This window comes from Stigmatopora nigra, chromosome 19 (assembly GCF_051989575.1).
Source record: "Stigmatopora nigra isolate UIUO_SnigA chromosome 19, RoL_Snig_1.1, whole genome shotgun sequence".
In the NCBI taxonomy this organism is placed as follows: domain Eukaryota; kingdom Metazoa; phylum Chordata; class Actinopteri; order Syngnathiformes; family Syngnathidae; genus Stigmatopora; species Stigmatopora nigra.
In genome coordinates this window covers 5,301,989-5,320,033 of record NC_135526.1, presented here as the reverse complement: position 1 = coordinate 5,320,033, position 18,045 = coordinate 5,301,989, and the positions used below count along the sequence as shown (strand labels likewise).

The 18,045-nt window shown below is 38.7% G+C and overlaps 2 protein-coding genes across 4 annotated transcripts in view; one reads left to right on the top strand and one right to left on the bottom strand.

The window, feature by feature from the left end:
* Window positions 1–4,703, bottom strand: part of gabra3 (gamma-aminobutyric acid type A receptor subunit alpha3) — a 38,036-nt gene extending 33,333 nt beyond the window's left edge. For both annotated transcript variants that reach the window (XM_077740578.1, XM_077740579.1), the window contains exon 1: window positions 4,206–4,703. The gene's annotated coding sequence lies outside the window, so the exon portion shown is untranslated. The remainder of the gene's footprint in view (window positions 1–4,205) is intronic.
* gabrb4 (gamma-aminobutyric acid type A receptor subunit beta4) overlaps window positions 1–18,045 on the top strand; it is a 91,135-nt gene that overhangs the window by 38,153 nt on the left and 34,937 nt on the right. The gene's annotated exons all lie outside the window — the stretch shown is intronic.

Below are 18,045 nucleotides of genomic sequence, written 5' to 3'. Positions count from 1 at the left end.
TTCAAGTGCTGGGGGCTGTTTTGCCTTTTTGTATTGGAGCTTCACAGATATGCAGCTTTAGGCTTTAGATTGAACTTCTAACCCTTACAGGTCCATGGAAGACTGTTTTTTTTATGATCTGTGAAAATAAGGCCAGGGAACTATTAGATTTTCTATAGCCTCTTCCTAAAAGAAAAATGATTGAGAAAGGGAAAACACTTTCCTTTATTTTTGCTCTTGGCTGCAAAACATTCGGGTTTTAACATCAAAAGGTAATGAGACAAGAAATTAAAGTTTTAATGTCTTCTTTTTTTCCTCGGTAGAGATTTGATACAGTGTTTAGGCAGCGTTATTTGAAATAAAATAGAGGATTTTATGGGTGAGGCGACGGCATGAGCAGTTAGTGATGGGCATCTGATGATGATGATTAATTTATAATAAGGTGGTGCAGTAATCATCAATTTTAACTTTTTTAAATTATATATGTGGGAAGTTTGAATCTGGAGACTGTTACCTGTTTAAAAGGTTCAATTCCCTCCATGATCAACACTTATTTTTTGTTTTGTCAGTGGTCACATTCATTTCAATTGAATGGTAAACATTACGTTGTTTTTTTTAAGATTGAGGTCTAAATATGAATGAAAAATAGTTTTTCCAAGCGCGGCAAAAAGTAAGATAAATTGCACTCGCCGTTTGAATATTTTTGGAGGAAAGTGCACTTGTGAATGAGCATATTTTTTCCGGTCTCCTTCTTCATGTGGATTTTGCTCTTGAAAACAAGTGTCAGTAATTGTGATAAATAAAAGCACATCTGCAGTGACATCTGAATAGAACGTATAGCGTCAGAGTGCTTTTGTTGCCATGAATAAACGTAATGGAGTATTATCCATAGCTTAATTTTATTTTCCCTTCAAAAGCCAGTAAAAATCCACTTTTGAATCCCATCACAAGTTCAAATGGAGTTACTGAGCAACTATAGTGAAGACTTCAACAGTGGCTCATCAATCAATAGTCATTGATTTTCTCTGCTCATTATGCTCTTGTTGAAGATATTTTGTGGAGTTTTGGGGAGTGCTTTTATTCTCTAAATTGCTCAAATGCACATTCACACCAGATTAGTCTTGGCAGGAGTCCTCTGCCACTGGCAAAATAATATAATAACATTTTTTTTTCTGTCTAGCCAGCTAATGATGTAGCAGTTGGTAACAGTTGACCAAAGAATTGACAATTTTGAGGACATTAAGTCAATTATGACTAGTAGGGATATCGTCATTGGGTAATTTCGCTGTATACATTTATTTATGTAATATCCATTTATAACGCTGTTTTGGAAAAGTGATGATTTTTGTTGTTGTCGCTTTGTTGAACATAATTTTATACCGTTAAGATGTTGTGATAGCTCCTCAAATTAAGTGGATAAAAGGCATTTGGATATAGTAGTTTTTCTCCTATACTTTATACATTTCCTGGGTATTGGATCAAGATTTAGTTATACATTTACAGTAACACAGCTCAGTGGGCAGATTGTTTTGCTTTGCACCATTTCTTGGTCATCCTTAGATGGATGGTGCACCCTCTCAATGCTTCTTGGTCATAACTGACACCATCATGGTGGAGGTTTCAATACACTTGGAGGGCCCTTGTGATTCCCTCCTGTCAGGTAGCATCACCCTTCTCATCATCAGGCATTAGTTATGCATTAGTCCAACCCTTCAACTCCAGCCGGTCGCCTTTTAAATCTCAGAAAGTAGCCTCATGTGCTTCAGAAGGACATTTTACTGTGTTGTTTAGCATATTTTCGGCCTGTATCTAAAACATCGGTTAATTTATTCTGGAAAATTTTTCTCTGCCCCCGCTGGGCACAGATGATGCTTTTCTCAACGCTATTGGATGCATTTATCGTTGAGATGGGTGGAGAGGCGCTGCATTTTACTGCATCATTCCTCACTACGCCTCAAGGAACAATATAGCCAAGTTAATCCTGTCAACAAAGTTACTCTTTTCCTTATGCTTTGTATTCAAATACATCTGCCAGCCCTCGCGTCATTTGCAATTGCCCAATGCAATTTTTTTCTCCAAGCCCCCCCCCCTCTCCCATGCCGCAGATTTGCTAAATTATAGAAACAAAGCACATCCATCTTTTAAGTCTTAGAGAAAATATCACCTTCCTCCCAAACAAATCTGCTCCCCCTGACACATTTGCTGCACGACGGACAATAAATCAGCCTGCTGGCTTCCCGCCACCACGTATATTTCCAGGCGAAAAGACAAAAAAAAAAAAGAGCGCTCGCTCCGGATGTCACAACAGCTGAAGAAACTGGCTGAGAAAAGTCATTTACTCGCGGGCCAAGCCCTAGTCACTTTTGCGTCTTGAAGTGTGCATACTTGAGAGAGGGATGGCTAAGGGGCTAAAACATAGGAGTGTGCTCTACAATAAATTACATCAACACGTGAGGGTCAGGCAGCATGGGGGGATTCAAACATGGCCACTCTAATGCATCACGAAGGGGCGAATGACGTCTTGATTTAGAGAAGGACGACCGTTGTATAAAGCAAGTGTGCAGACGTTCATAAATGTGCGAATATACGTCAAGTATTACCATGGATGTATCCATCTAGATGGGAAATGTCTGTACTTTACACAGGGGATGCATACTAGGACGTGTCCAAACATTTATGAGACTGTACTGCTTCGTTAGCCTCATCATTCTTGAACGACCACCCACATTTGAATTGGTTGTCATAATAGAATTTTATTGTCATTGCGAGTCGTGATGAAACTGTCTTTAAAAACGTGGGAAGTGGACGTTTTGATTGGAATTGACGTTGATAGATGTCCAATTGTGGCTATCTATTTGAACTGAGTGTTACCTCTGTATATGAATGACATGGTAAAAACCCTAAGGATAAAAATGCTAAATGGGCAACAGTGTGCAATGACATGTCTGCATTTATCACATCCGTGAGGATCAGTGGGCAGACACCAGGGAATCAGATGCATGGAGACTTTGAGTCACGCACTGAGAATTGGAATTGGAAATGAGCTGGAAATGATGTTTTGATTTTCAGCTAGACCATAGGAAAGTAAAAGCCTCAACCACCCTGTACTGGTCACCATAGAATGCCAGGTACCAAGACTATGGGAGGAAAAAACTGTATATTTTCATGAAACAGCATTTTAAAGTGCTTTAACTCATTGGCTTCCTTTGGAAGTCAGAGGTTGAAAGTTGATTTGCTGTACAGCTGAAACGTGGACCACATGATTACATGTTTAATATTGTCATTGGCATTGAAAAAGTTACATATTTATTCACTTGGCACATGTAGTTTTTTTTTGAGAATTAAGAAAATATTCAGAAAGTTAGGACAGCTTACCTGACAAGTCTTTGTGTTAAAAAGATTTTTAGAAAGTACGTATTGCCTTTTCATTTAAATGAGAATCCCGATGACTATATATATATTTAGCTTTTTACTGGTCTCTTTCATGGACTGAAATTCAACAGTTTCCTACTTGCATTTGAAGTATTAAGTTTCGGCTCTTAAACTAATGAGTACCACCTAGTGCGGAAGCTGAGAAGTGCAACTCAATGTAGGTTTAACCTCAGCTTCTTATGCAGGACAGTCTATGATATTTTCACTTGCTCGGGGACCACAGGCAGCCGTAGTTTGAACACCCCCGCATTACACAGTTCATGCTGTCATCAGCAGGGTTGAGTGGAGAAAGGGGGTTTAATGTGAACAATTTCTATCTATTTTCTGAAGCTTGGCTTCCAAGGTTAACTTAACGTCTGCTCAACAGTGTTGTCACTGGTTGCGGCAGCTTGTGTCTGTCTGACAGCTTTCCAAACAACACTGGCTCGCATCGGCACGGTCCTTTCCAGACGCAGTCGTCTTTTGGCGTCACGCTGCTTTTAATTGCTCATTAAGGATAAGGGCACGTCACCATCCTCGCTTTTACTGTCGCATTGTGAGCTGGCTGGAGCAGAAGACCCCCGCAAAACACGCTCATTTCCCCAAAGGCATAATGTTCTAATCCATTGCTTTACCCACATGTAGACAGACAACACATCCGTGAAGCACGCATGCAAGGATGGAGAGAACCTGTTCCCAAGCATCCCACTGCCGCAGTTGTTGTTGTATGTGCGTGAAACGTGCACGTTTGCGCGATATCACAAAACCCAAAACATAATCAAAAGCCACCCCAGAAGAAAAAAAATCCAACTCACCTGTTCAGAGAAAAAAAAGGATGCTCGTCCCTGCAGTTTCCTCTTCTTCTTCTTCTTCTTTTCGCTCCTTCCAGTATTTGGACTTAATGAGGTTCTGACGCGTGGTCCGGCTGATGTTTCTCTGCTGCCTTTTGGGAAATTCTTACCATCCACCCCCCACCCAAGCCCCCTTTTTTGTCAGCGGTAAAATATACAAAGCCAAATTGGCGTCCTCTGATGAAAAGCGCAGCCCTTGTCAAACTATCCTTCCTTCCCGCCCCCTCCGTGTAGCCATCTCAGATTGGTGCTCTTCAGGAGGGGCAAACCCTGAACCCACGGGGGGCTGCTTTAGCGGCGCTGATCTGTCACGCGCTCCGCTGGCCACGTGGACGCGCATTGCATGCTTGCCTGTATAATGCGCTCGACAACTGGAAAGGACCCCCCATCAGTTCAATGTTGCGCGGATGCTGCATATCCGCTTCCCCATCAGCCCTTTTTCCCAAATGTCGCTCCTTCAAGTCTGCCATCGTGTAAACACAGCTCGGCTTACAATTGGCCCGATGGTTCTGTTCCTGAGGCAGGTAGATATCCAAGGTCTAGTTATTAATGACAAGGGATGACAGTGATTTAGCAACCCCGGTGGAGTCCGTGCGGGGGGGAAATGGGAGAAGATGACTCCCACTGGGTGACCTTGGGGAATGTTTTTTTTTTTTTGGTTTAATCAGAGAGATGAGCTTTTGGAAGAAGAATGAGATTCCATATCCTTCAGGATGGGACTCAAGGTGAGAGTGTCATACCAAACTAGATGGACTCTTACTAGTTTATGCAGACTGATATCAGCCATCTATATCCTATAATGACATATATGTAGTCGATTAAGGGTAGAAAATGGCATCCGAGCTAAATTGTGCAAGAATATTCCTTCATCAGGGGTGCCGGAGCTTATCCCAGTTATGGGAATGAATTAGATGTATACCCTCAACTGGTTGAATGGTCACAAGACCTGTGTCATGGGATTAAGTAAATGTTGGGTACTTAATTGATATGTAAAAAGCATACTTTGTTTTTTTTCTCTTCTCTAAGTGACAGTTTTAAATGTTAAGTCTTTTTTTACTTGAACAACCAAATGGCATACTCTAAAGGCAACTCAATTTTCAGTGAACATTCCCCAGACTGCTTAAAACCTAAGGGAGAGGTTCCCTTGTTAATGAAACGTGCTTGAATTGAAATTCATGACTTATAAATGAGCAATTATTGCTGCCTGACCTTCAGGCATGTGTTTAACAAAAGTTGACTTTACTGAAGCCACAAGCGGTAATCTTTGTGTAAAAACTTAAAGACTAAATGATTGTATTTTAGATTACCATCAATCAAATGAGTTGCCTCAAGATAAGATGTATATGTAAAAATTATATTGAGCAGCTTAGTTAAAAGATAAATGAAGCTGAATATAAATTTGGGAATTCCCATTAAATCCAGTGTGAAATATCATTATCCATTTAGATTAATATTTTTCATCAATTCTTTCTGTTGTATTTTTTTTAAATTAAATCCAACACATTACACTTGTGTAGTTTGCAATCTGCACTTTATTTTCTTCAGTAGTTAACCATTAATTGGAAGTTTTTAATGATTTTTTTTACAAAGTTTCTGTTTTTCCACTGACTTTACAGTACATTTGACATTAAAATCAACTTTCAAATCAACTTTAATTCTATTTAACTCAAACATTCACCAGCCAAAAAAAAAAAGCAATTGGACGACTAACACCATCAATGGCAGCCAATGATTGCCCCGAAAGAATTAGTCTAATTAAGTTGCCATGGAGTTTCTCTTTGTTCGCTCTGCAGCTCTGAGGGTGGGGGTTCCATTAGAGTACAATATTTCACGGAAACCCTTCGAGACTGTGAAAGTAATTAGTGATTGTAATGAATTAGCTACGAGCTCCAGTTCGCTCGTTGCGTGTGCTTTGCAGACCGGTTATGCCACAGAGCTTTTTACGGTCGTCTTTGAGTTTATATGATGGTAAAACTCCCCCCAAAGGTTCCCCATGGCTGCTAACATCAATGCCACCCGCTCTGCCAATCAGGAAAATATGATTTTCCATTTTCAAATGGAGCCCTTTCCAACTGTGCACGATTTGAAAGCAACAGTATTTTCCAACCGTTTCACGTAGAAGCAAATTCAAGCATAATATTCCACATTTCCTTGCTTTTTTTTTTAAAACAGGTAGCAAGTGCCCCAGAGTTAAGTTCCTTTCATTAATTCCTTAAACCGATGTAATCATGGCCTACAGCTAACAATTATAGTGTAAGCTTGGGTAAAACTGACACTGCGATACGTGCAGGGCTCATCTGCTACTGCTAATTACTCCCTGCTTTAGGACAAGTCGTGGAAAAGTAGATGTTTCTTAAAATGTGGCTTGTCTAAATGATGTGTATGTATATGGAAATATGCAATAGGGGAAAAACGCCCTAGTCAAGATTAAATTGTAATTTTCATTCAATTTCATTTCAATTCAAATGTATAAAACTTGAAATTCTTTTATTCTATCAAAATACAAATTCTAAAGAGGGCAATGGTTCTTTTTGTGCCCCTCCAAGTCAAAATTAATAGAATTTTTAGTGCTGTGATTAGCATCCAAATAAGTTAATAGACTGTATTGTGAGAATACATTTTTAACCAAGTTTGTTTTAACTTTTCATGACTAATGTAGCTGTTTCTTGTACATAAATCATCCACGACTGGACACATGTTTCCGTCCTACCCTGCATTATAATTGCGGCAAGCCTTAATTGTCTTTTGTCCAATCAAATTGTAGCCAGCGACGGTCTTTGTTCTGACAGGAACAGACATTATACAATTTCCCCGCAGTCTATAAGTCTGAACTACCGGTGCGAAGAATTGTCTTTGCATTGTTAACAAAAATGCATTACTCAACAATTTCCAAGACACACAGTAAATCCCATAGTGTGTGCATCATAAAATATAAAGACACTTTATCATTTTAGATTATGAGGTCAGTGTATGAGGTTAGTTTCAACTTTCATTTGACCCTGTCCCTATGTTTTACATCAAGGATATAAAACTGCTTTGCCTATAGGTCACTAAGTCTTATACGGTAATTAAATGGCTAATTAACTTGGTGCTTTCAATACCAAATATAAGAATGTGTCTTATCCTTAGAATGAAAAAAAAGAGATCTCCAAATGTTCACTTTTTAGTATATTGTATATTTTGAGGCTTGTTTCCCGCTTGGCTACAGTTTAGTGCCCTTTTGACTCTTCTTAAATTTTGTCTGAATGTATTTATTCATTTAGAAAATGAATATAAAAATACAATAATGATTCATAATAAATTTGGGGTCATTTAGGCCATACATATAGTAAATGTTAATTGAGATTATATTTTTGTCATTGATTAGAGTAGATTAGATTAAACTTTGTAATAAATCAGATAAAAATGCGTGTGCATATGGAAACTTGCAGATGTTTTAGACAAGATGACTCGAGTCCAGAGAGAGTAAACGCTACATGGAAGCAAACCATCATAGTTGTATGGACGGTTAAGTTTAGTGGTAATAATGATGCTTAACATGACCATACTAACCCTGATATTTTATGGTACACTAATGAGGAACCTTGCCAAAGACAGCACCAGCCTGAAATAGTCTCGAGGTTGAATAATTGTGAATGTCCCCTGACAACAGACACACACACACTCACATGGTCACGGCCACTAGTTTATTCCAAGGACTCAATCGTAACTGTCGCCATTTTTGTTCCTCATCACTTTATTAATACTGCCTCATTAATCTTGTTAACGCTATCTTATCTAATCGGTCTTTTCCTTAAGATGGCTAAAATGAAGGCCAACAATATATATATTAGTCATATTAGTACACTGAAAATCTTCCAATCCCAAAACATCAATAAAAGTATTGGTAGAAAGGCGATTTTTACTAAAGTATTGAAATACTTTTGAGAATGTCCGACAGAGGCAACAGTTAATGCACCTGTTCCACGTTTCATTTAGGTTATTCTTGATTATAACGTGATTTTTCATGAGGCCAAAAAATGTCGTCAAGGATCTTTTTCTTGGATGTTCATCCTCTGATGGATCCTGCAGCTTTTAGATACACGTAACATCAGTGGCATTGAGAAATCTCGCCCGACTACCCACTGGCTAGCTCAGTGTGGAATCTTCAAAGAGGTAGCCGTTGGGATATGGATTTTAAGAAGGAACTATATTCTCAGTATTTATGTGGGGGTGATGGAATACTGCCCCAAAAAGTAAATCCTCCTGGGATTACGTCTCCGCCTTACAGCAATTGTTTAGATCTTGAAAGACCCTATTATCAGTATTGTTATTTTTTTGCCAAAATCCCAGTGGGATTGGGGTATGGGGCACCACAGATTTTTGTCACTTTTGGGTTATAAGGCTATACACAGCAGGTATCTTGTATTTTTAGCTTTAAGATTTTGGTAATTGATGGGCTGTTTACGTCACTATGGTAACTGGAGAAAAGCAAAAACATTGTGTAAACAGTTGGAAAGTCAAAAGTGAGTTTGGTGGCATCAGATTTGCCAAATTTGGAGGTCAAATCTGCACAGTTCAATAAAAACTGATGCAAATGACGATCTCTGGTCCAAGAGGAGCAGTTTTGATTTTATCACTCTACTTTCTGACCATTGCGAAAAGAATAATTGCATCTATATTTGCTCTGCAAATGACTGGGGACGACTTCACTACTTACTTGATAATTGGTACGGTTAATAAATTGTAAGGAAAAAGTTGATATGCATACTATACAGTTCCTTATGGTAATTGCATGCAGAGTTTAATCTCTGGAGACTATTTTTTTTTAGAATATCTCATGTAAAAGTGACTTTGGAAGCATGTATTTTCTCAATGTTTGATGAATTCAAAAATTGATGAGGAAAGGAATGCATGGTGTAATGAGTGAAAAAAATCCTAGAAGTCCCTTAACTCTATAGTGAAGGAACCTCTGGATGGCATTGGCAGTAGCAGAGTCAACCATTTGCCGCAGTACATTGCACTTGTAATTCAAAGTAAGCCAACACATATGAATAATAGATGTGTGATGAGAGACAACCATTCATCATTATGGCATTTAGGTGGAAAGGAAATAAGAATTATTGAGTAGGCAGGCACAAGTTAGGTCAGCGGCAGTGTACCCGTGGGGAAATGCAAGTACTGTGAAAGCCACCAGCTCTCTTGCCAAAGAAAACAAACACTCGTCTTTTTCAAAGGAAGGACCCGCGTTCAGCTTTGTGTTTACTCTGGAGGGCAAACATTGCCACGCTCGGCAAGGTGTAGAATGCTTCAAAACGGCCAAATGCATAAAAAGAGGAAACGCAGAGTTTGAAGACCAAGCCGCACTCTTGTGTATTTACTCAAATGTGACCAGGGCTTTCATAAATAGCCAAAAGTAGCATCTTTTAGAAGTGTCTAGTAGAAAAGAAAACCAAAAAAAGGAACTTTCTTTGTATCTAGGACGCATTGTTTGAGCATTAATCTCTAAGGGAAAGCTTTTGGTGGTAATTTATGATGAAAGGGCAAATCCTGCAGCCTCAAATGTCATTCTATTTACAGAAAATGGAAGGTATAATATTTCAATCACAGTCATGATGAAGACACCGGAGCACGTTGAATTGCACGATGAAGGATTGCAGGTGACTAGCGGACTTGGGACGTTTTATGATTTAAAAAAAAAAAAAAGAAGGACGTACTGTATGATCATAAAAAGCTGCTGGGCAATTATCTTGTCAGCCCTTGGGTTGAATGCATGATCAATGGAGCAATGTTGTGAGCAAACGTCTTTAGTATTGAGCTGAATGAGTCCCTACTGTAAGAAGCAAATGATCAAAATATCAAAATTGAGGAGAGTAGATGCTTTAAAGCCCATTTTTTAAATGTCAAAGTATACCTGGCTAGCACCCACATGGATAGCCGAAGGCTCTATTGTCATAAAATAACAACAACTATAAAATGAAACAGGGAAAAAATACATTGTTTAAGATAATCCATTAACTCATTTTGTGGATCGAAGTTTTGAACATTGGGGCAAATTGGTGCAATTTGTTCGTAATCTTAGTTAATATTGAAAGCCTGATTTCTTATTTTTTAGATTTTTTTTTTAGATCTATTGTGGGAGAGCGACTTGTAGGAATCTGGTAGTTTCCCTTACAAATAGTTCAAGGAAAGATGGTCATGTTTTCTACAATCTACTTGACATAGCGTCTAATAGAAACAAAGTGTATGTCCCACCCATTCTGTAAATGGGTATTTCGATAATGAGGTGACTACACGATCACCCCGTAGGCCGCTATTTTGAATAACATTTTGGATGGGACAAAATAATTGCCTTTTGGCTCCAGGCCCAGAATGTGAAGAGCAAGCAGCTTTGGTCCAAATTGGATCTGCCTGCATGGAGTTGTGATGTCAAGGTGAGAAAGGCAGACATGATGCTGGAAGACATCCAATAATAATGATCAGTATTCCTTGGAAATAGCTGAAAGAGAGGGATTGCAATACTCTAGAGCCCATAGATTGCATCTCTCATTGGTTGCCATTGACAGAGCTGGATGTCCTCTCTTATTCATTTTATTTACATGAACTATTTATTGTATTTATTCTGCCTTGCTGATACTCCGGTGCGACTTATAGTCCAAAAAATGCATTAATAAGTGAGCTTGATTTTCTTTTTTTTTTTTTAAATGAATCCACGTATTTTATTTGATACATAAAAACATTTAAGGAATTATAGACGGATAAAATAATTTTAAAAAAACGTACGGAAGCAATTTTTTTACATCTTGCTCCCAGATTCAGTCAATAATTTGCCACTTTAAAGTTTTTTCAAAGATGATTTTATGAGCATTTGACAACGTAGTGTGTGTGTGTGAGTACATTTTGTAAAGCCTGCCAGAGTACAGGATGAGAAAAAAAAATACCACGTGATGACCATATGCAGTTACACAAAGAATGACTTCCATCCTGCAGGCAAGGTCAACACTGACTTCTGTCAGACTGGACATGAATTAAGAAAGCCTCCATTTTTATCCGTGTGTTTTTTCATATTATGATCATCAAGAAGAATATTATTAAATCTGTGTTTTTTTGTGTAAAACAGAGCCCTGAACTGTGCTTTTGTGGTAGTTAAATGGGCTAACCCACCAGGACCCCCACAGCAATCATGTTTTAATGATCATGTGAACAAGGTGCGGCAGTCTTTCTCTTTCTCATTTCATTATCCACTTCTGAGCAGTTTGTATCCTTGCTTTCATCTCCTTTTGTGAAGATCACTTTAACTCCCAGTCAACTTCATTAATTACACAGCCAACCAGTACACATTCAAAAAAAACTACAAAAGTGGAGATCTTATCTTGACCAGATTAAGCCTTGCAGTACTTTTTTTTAATAGTCAGTATATTTGAATCCTTTTAATCCTGTATATCCCACGTTGCAGTATTATACCTGCCGTGTTCAGAACTCACGCTGCTGCAAAGTGCAAGAAAACTAAAAATAATCATGATAAATCATAACAGATGCACTGTGAGCCTTCATTTTATCGTAAAAATTGGCGCACTATAGTCTGTTAAACAAATGGAGTGGCAAATTATTTAAATCAACCCTGCTTTATAAATATACTTCTAGTAACAACCATATCTCTTGAATCAAGACATCACATTATACCATGTTACTTCCTAACTTACTTTTCCACTCAAACATTACCCTAGTGATATGCTGAGCTGTAATGTCAGGGATTAGCTTTGGCCTAATTTTCCTTTCTCAAAACCACAGTACATCAACGCCAGTAGTCTTCATTTTCAGTATTCTTTTTCAGTAGCATTAAAACACTTGGCAATTATGTCTCTTCAACCCGAGCTACATGAAATTACAATCAAGTACTTGAGCGGTAATGCCTATACATGTATATGTATATATATATATATATATATTTTTTCCCTTGTATAACCTGTCCTGTTTGATGGATTAGTCATGCAGCATGTTTTCTCTGTAGGCCTTTTCAGACTCCTCTTGGTATTGTATGGAGAGGTACTTAGAGGAAATAGACCAACATGACAATAGCGTGTACAGAATTCAAAGAGAAGTAAATGTAAAAAACAACAACAACAGGAACATGAACAGGATGTATGTACATTTATTTTGCTTCTATGTAGTCACATGGTCAACAGAAAGATTCGTCTGGTAACTTTAGTTAAGAGTAAAACACAACAAAAATATCATGGATATACCACCAAATCTCAGCTATTTTGAAACGTTAAAAACACAAATATTTTCAATGTCTAGCGTTTTGATGGTCTGATTATTTGAGGTAGGCTTTGCTGGCATAGCTTGAAGGACCTTTGCCAACGGCATGTGAATAGCAATGAACAAAAGTCCCTGGATACCGACACCAAGTCAGTCCAGAGTAACCTTGGTCATGTCGAAAAATTGGGGGACGGCGAAGGGGAGATGACAGCCAATGTAAATCAAGCTCCGCTTTAGCTGATTAGAGTGCCATATGCCATTGACGGGGGACAAAATATAGTGGGCGCCAAGCGCAAAGGTGCCGCAAATAATGTATCTTCTGACAACCAATGGACTCCAAGCAAGGACGACAGGTTTATGTATGGATTTTTAAATGACAGGCGTCCTTCGCTTAGAGGGAGCGGCGTGTATCTGTATAATAAGACATCAGGTAGTTGATTTCAAAATTGAATAAATTATAATACAATTCAAATTTTTAAGTTAAAGTTTTAAGTTATGAGTGCATTTCATGAAGTGTGAATTTTAAAAAATGTATCTATCGTACTGTATTTGTTTGGGTTGTAGTTTTTAACTATATAACGAGTATTATAGTCCATAAAATAGTAGTTATTGGTCAGTATAACTTTGCAAATTATGTCATAATTTCAACAGTTATCCAATTATTTGTGCAAATGTTTCATTCCGTGCATAGCATCAGGTAAAGGAATTTTAAGAAAAGGAAAGAAGTGCAAATGCGACATGTTTTAGGAATTTTTTGGAGTTGTGGTCTCTTGACAGTCTGGCTAATTTTAACAAACTAAAAATATACATAAAAGGAGTACGCTGCAACAAAAAGATGTCACCAAGAGGAAAAGAAAAACCTTGAGATGTTAAAAAACTTTTTGATGTTCAAGAAATGATGTGTAGGTCATCATTCTGAAAAAAAAAAGAGTACAATTGATGTTTTGTGGGCAAAATAGTTGCACTTCCAAGTAAGTTGAAAAACATTGCTGTTTACAGAATTGATTTCTAAGTGAAATAATGTCTACAGATAAGGAAGAAATAGGAATACATGTTCTATTTTGGGCCAAAGTTGTCCTTTGACCATCATCAGGGAGGAAAATGGGAAGGAAAAACAAGGGTGACTTTATTCCCTCCTCTGCCTTTATCATCCACAACGAGATTTAGTCAATCTCAGTGGTGGTCACCAGATGGTGCTGCAAAGGCAGGTTTGATCAATTCTTGCTTGCTATAGTCAGTTGGATTGAAGGAGGAAGAGGAGAAGGAGGATGAGGAGAAAGAGTTAGGGAGAGGATGGGCTCTTGCATCCTCATATTCATCATTTCTTGCTGCCTGAAATCGAGCAGGTAGCTGATGTTGACTGTAAATCTCACTGGAGAAGAGGAAGGCTCTTTTGCTCTCAAGAAGAGTGATTCTTTGTCCTTTGGAAATTGGAGATGACCCACATTAGAAAGAAACACGCTTTACTTTATGGGCTCATCTTCTTTGCCTGAAGACTTTTTGACATGGTGACAGGGACTTATTACTTCAAACTACTATTGTCTATTAAGACCACAATATTAAGTTACAAGTGGGACCTAGAAAGGAGATCTCCATGTATGTGAATGCCAGGCTTTGCATTTTACAAATTTTGTCATATTTATTTTTTTGGAATAATTGAATGAGTAAATGTTAATACAAATAATGAATTAAAAGAAGTGAAATCCAGCCAAAAATCCCAAAGTTTTTTTTTTCTTTTATCAATTTCATATTATTTAACTCTTTCTGCCACTGACAGAAATGGTGGTCTATTTAATTTGAATGGGGAAAAGTGAGAGGATGCTCGAAATAGTGTAAGTAATGATGTTAGATGACGTGGTGACAAACAGCACGTGCTTACTTGGTCTGAGGGCAGGCGCTCAGCAGATGGAATGTCCTACTATCAGTGCACATTCCTCTTAGTTCGGGCCAGCTGCCATTTTCTAGAACTCCAGTCTATGGACCCCTTCACTTACTTTAAATCAACAAAACAGAGCTGTGGCCCTATTCTAGATTTACTATCCTAATTGCTTTTCACTTGTAGTGAAGATCAACAGACTTGGTTAACTTTCAAAAAAAACGTGTTTCTCAACGACTAAGTTAATGGAAGGATATGAATTTTTATTTAGGGGAGCAATTTTAATGTATACTTTATGGTGTCTAGCTGCTAATTTAACAAAAAAACAATGCTTAGTCAATTTACTATGGGATAATTTAACTAAATACGAATGGAAAAGTTTTCCATGACAGTTTAGGCGAACAAAAACTTTGCACATCCACCTTTTTTAGCACTATTAACTGCGTGTGTAATATAATTTTGCTTAAATGTTGCATTACTTATAAGTACATGTTGTCTTTATTGTGGTGAGTTCAAATTTAGGAAGAGTTCTAGGACAAAGGTTATAACAAAACCCAACCCTAAGCTCATCCCATCTTTTTCCTACAAGACCCCCCCCCCCCCCTTCACTCTTGTTGTCTTTTTTTTTTTTAATAGCTCTTTGTTCTCTGCCCATGCCTATTTTTATCTCAACGTTCGCGGGCGGAGTCTGAGAAATGACGAGGCTTGGGAGACTTGCTCATCTCCATGGCAACTATATTGCAAGCCTTCATCGTCAAGTGACACATTTGCAAAGGCTTTTCCTATACATTCCCATGTTATTTGATCTCAGGGCACACACAAAGGCTTTGTTTGATAACGTTGCCACGACAGATGCTCTTTGACGGGTTAGTCTGTTACCTCCCACACAATAATGACACCAGCATTTTCATATCCATGCCACTCATCATTATGCATCCCAACCCTCCAGGCCTCTTGCAGTGAGGGGACCGTGTAGCTGTGTATTTCCATCTAGTGCTGATGTGAACTCATTTTGTACACAAACGCAAGCCTCACTGGGGAGTGCTCCTTATACTATATACTCACATGAGAGAGTTATCTTTGTTTATTTCATGGGGGGGGGGGTTCCCCATTTTTCCCCCATCCCCTTCTTGTACCACATCCTGCAAGGAGACATAGCTTCCCAATCACTGCAGGATGGCACCCTCTTTTGACACTGACGCTGTACTGCTCACAAGCTAGGCAATGTAATTAATGTCAAATAACTCTATTGAGCTCAACAGAAATGTGATACTCCCTTATGTCTTGTTATTTTTCCTTGAGTGCAGAATATGAGCCAAATACAGTGTAAACTTCATTTTTGCAAGTGCTGAAAAAAAAAGCACTGCAGAAAGACCAGCTTCCAACTAGCATTAGTCATCTCATCATTAAAATATTTTCAAGCTGGCTACTCTGGTAACTGGGCAAGCTTTCCATTCTACTCGTGTTTTTTGTTGTTGTTGTTGTCACTTGGTCATGTGATACTGCAAACTCACAATGGAAGCCTGGTGAGCAAGAAAAACCTACGCTGACTTGTGAAAAAGAGTCATGGGCTTTCCAACAGGAACATGGGAGCTCACCATGAGTGGAAGATGGGAATCTAGCACAAGGCAGACAACAGATTGATGTACGACCTCATGTTTGTACATAACAGACGGATGGGTGTCCCTCCCATGAATAACAATACCGGCCAGGAGGAGATAATGAAGTTCATTGAGTGTTGCCTCTTTATGTCCGTTCACAAATTTGGACAGATGCCAGAAGCCACCAGGAACTAAGTGCTCACCCGTGATCTGCCAGATTGCCCAGAAAATATGCTACTCTCTGTTTCGGATGACCCTTCCCTCCATCATGGAGCAGGAAGGGAGCAGGTGGACCCAGCAGGGCCAGGTGTTAGTGCCACTTGTCATACTTCCTCTCTTCTCCCACGCAGGTGAAACGCAAATAGAAATACGGGCAGACATTGTTAAGTTACACCTGACTTCCAGCATGACCTGTATATAGTATACATAACATTGGCTATGTTTATATGCATTCAGTAGTCCAGTTTGTCAGTAGTATCCTTTTTTTAATTAAAACTGCTCTTATTGAGTCATCATGTATAGATAACCTACCTTTTTATACATTCCACTTGATATTGCATTTCAAATTTGGACATTGAAACCAATATTATAACTGCAAAAATGTTATAAGAGCAAAAAAAACATCCCCTAATTGTTTATAATGTGGTATATAAAGATAGCTGGCTAGGAAAAAATAAGGCAAGCTTTATCCATTATTTCTTCATTTTTAACGTATTTTTTTTGCACAGAATAGTCATTTCCTGTATGGATATGGGGGTCTCCTCCTCCTTTTAGGGTTATCTTAAATATTCTGTCGGCTAAGCATGGCATTGACGTGAAGTGAGTGACTGTCAGGCAGTCACGACAGCATTCCACAGCAGTATCTGAGGTCATCACGCAACACAGCCCCCCCTCCCTGAAATACAACGTAATCAATACACTGGCAATTAGATGCAGTGTGACGAGTGGTCCATCAATACCTGCGGGCAGAAGGAGGTAGATTTATAAATCAATTCTGTCTTTCATTGTGATTGTCCACGATAACTTAGAATATAAGCACACAAGCTTATATCAGCACTTTTCTGGTTTGCCCCTAAACGTAACCTATTCTTAACAAAGTGACATGGAATATAATGACAGCCTAAAAATCCCTGCTGGTAAATGTAAAAGAAAAAACAAGAGTTATTCAAAGCTGGGTCAAATGCAGAGCAGCGACGGCAGGAAAACCCTTGTTTCCTATTTTTTCCGCCCACTGCATTCAGCTATTTTTGGAGGATCCCGCGACATTCCCAGGCCAGTCAGAACGCATGGTTTATCTACTACATCTCGGGTCATCCCAAGGGCCTCTTGCTGATGGCACGTGCCCAAAATAGCCCCCCAGGGGGACGTCCATAAGGTGTCTGAACAAGATGTCACCGCCACCTGATCTAGCGAGTTTCAGTGCGGAGGAGTAGTAGCTCTAATATGTAATCCTACCATCTGACTGAACTTCCCACCCTAAATGAGAGCTCAAAAACTATCCAATCTGTCCATGATTATCTCAGTTTTTAACTCATTTTATTATTTTTTGCCTTTTATTATTGACCGCCACAAAGTACATCCAAATAGAGCAACAAAATACAACCACTGCCTAAACGATCAATTATAAATGAGAAAATAATGCGGCAACAATGCGGTATCTTTGCCGCAAAAGCTCTGCCATAATATCCAGTTGGTAGTCGATTGGAGCAAGTGTTATTTCAAAAGTCTCCATCCTCGCATGCTCAACTTGGAGACGGTAGAACCCCCTCCTCCCCAAAAAAATACAACATGAGGGACTTGAGAGAAGTGTGGATGGACTACAATTCCCACAGGATTGGTCACATCTGTACAAATCAGCACTGTTATGTTAATAGTGTATTTTCCCTGGTACTGTCAGATGAGATCTTAAGGTTCCAAATGGTTGCATGTAGATGTTCGCCCATGGGACAGGTGAACATCACATGCAAAACTATTTTAAATACGATGACAAATAGATTTCACAGACAGTTCTCTATCACAGTAACCCCATTCTTGCTGTTATTGTTATTTTAGTACCTTGTCTTGACTGAGAATAGGTATTCAAATT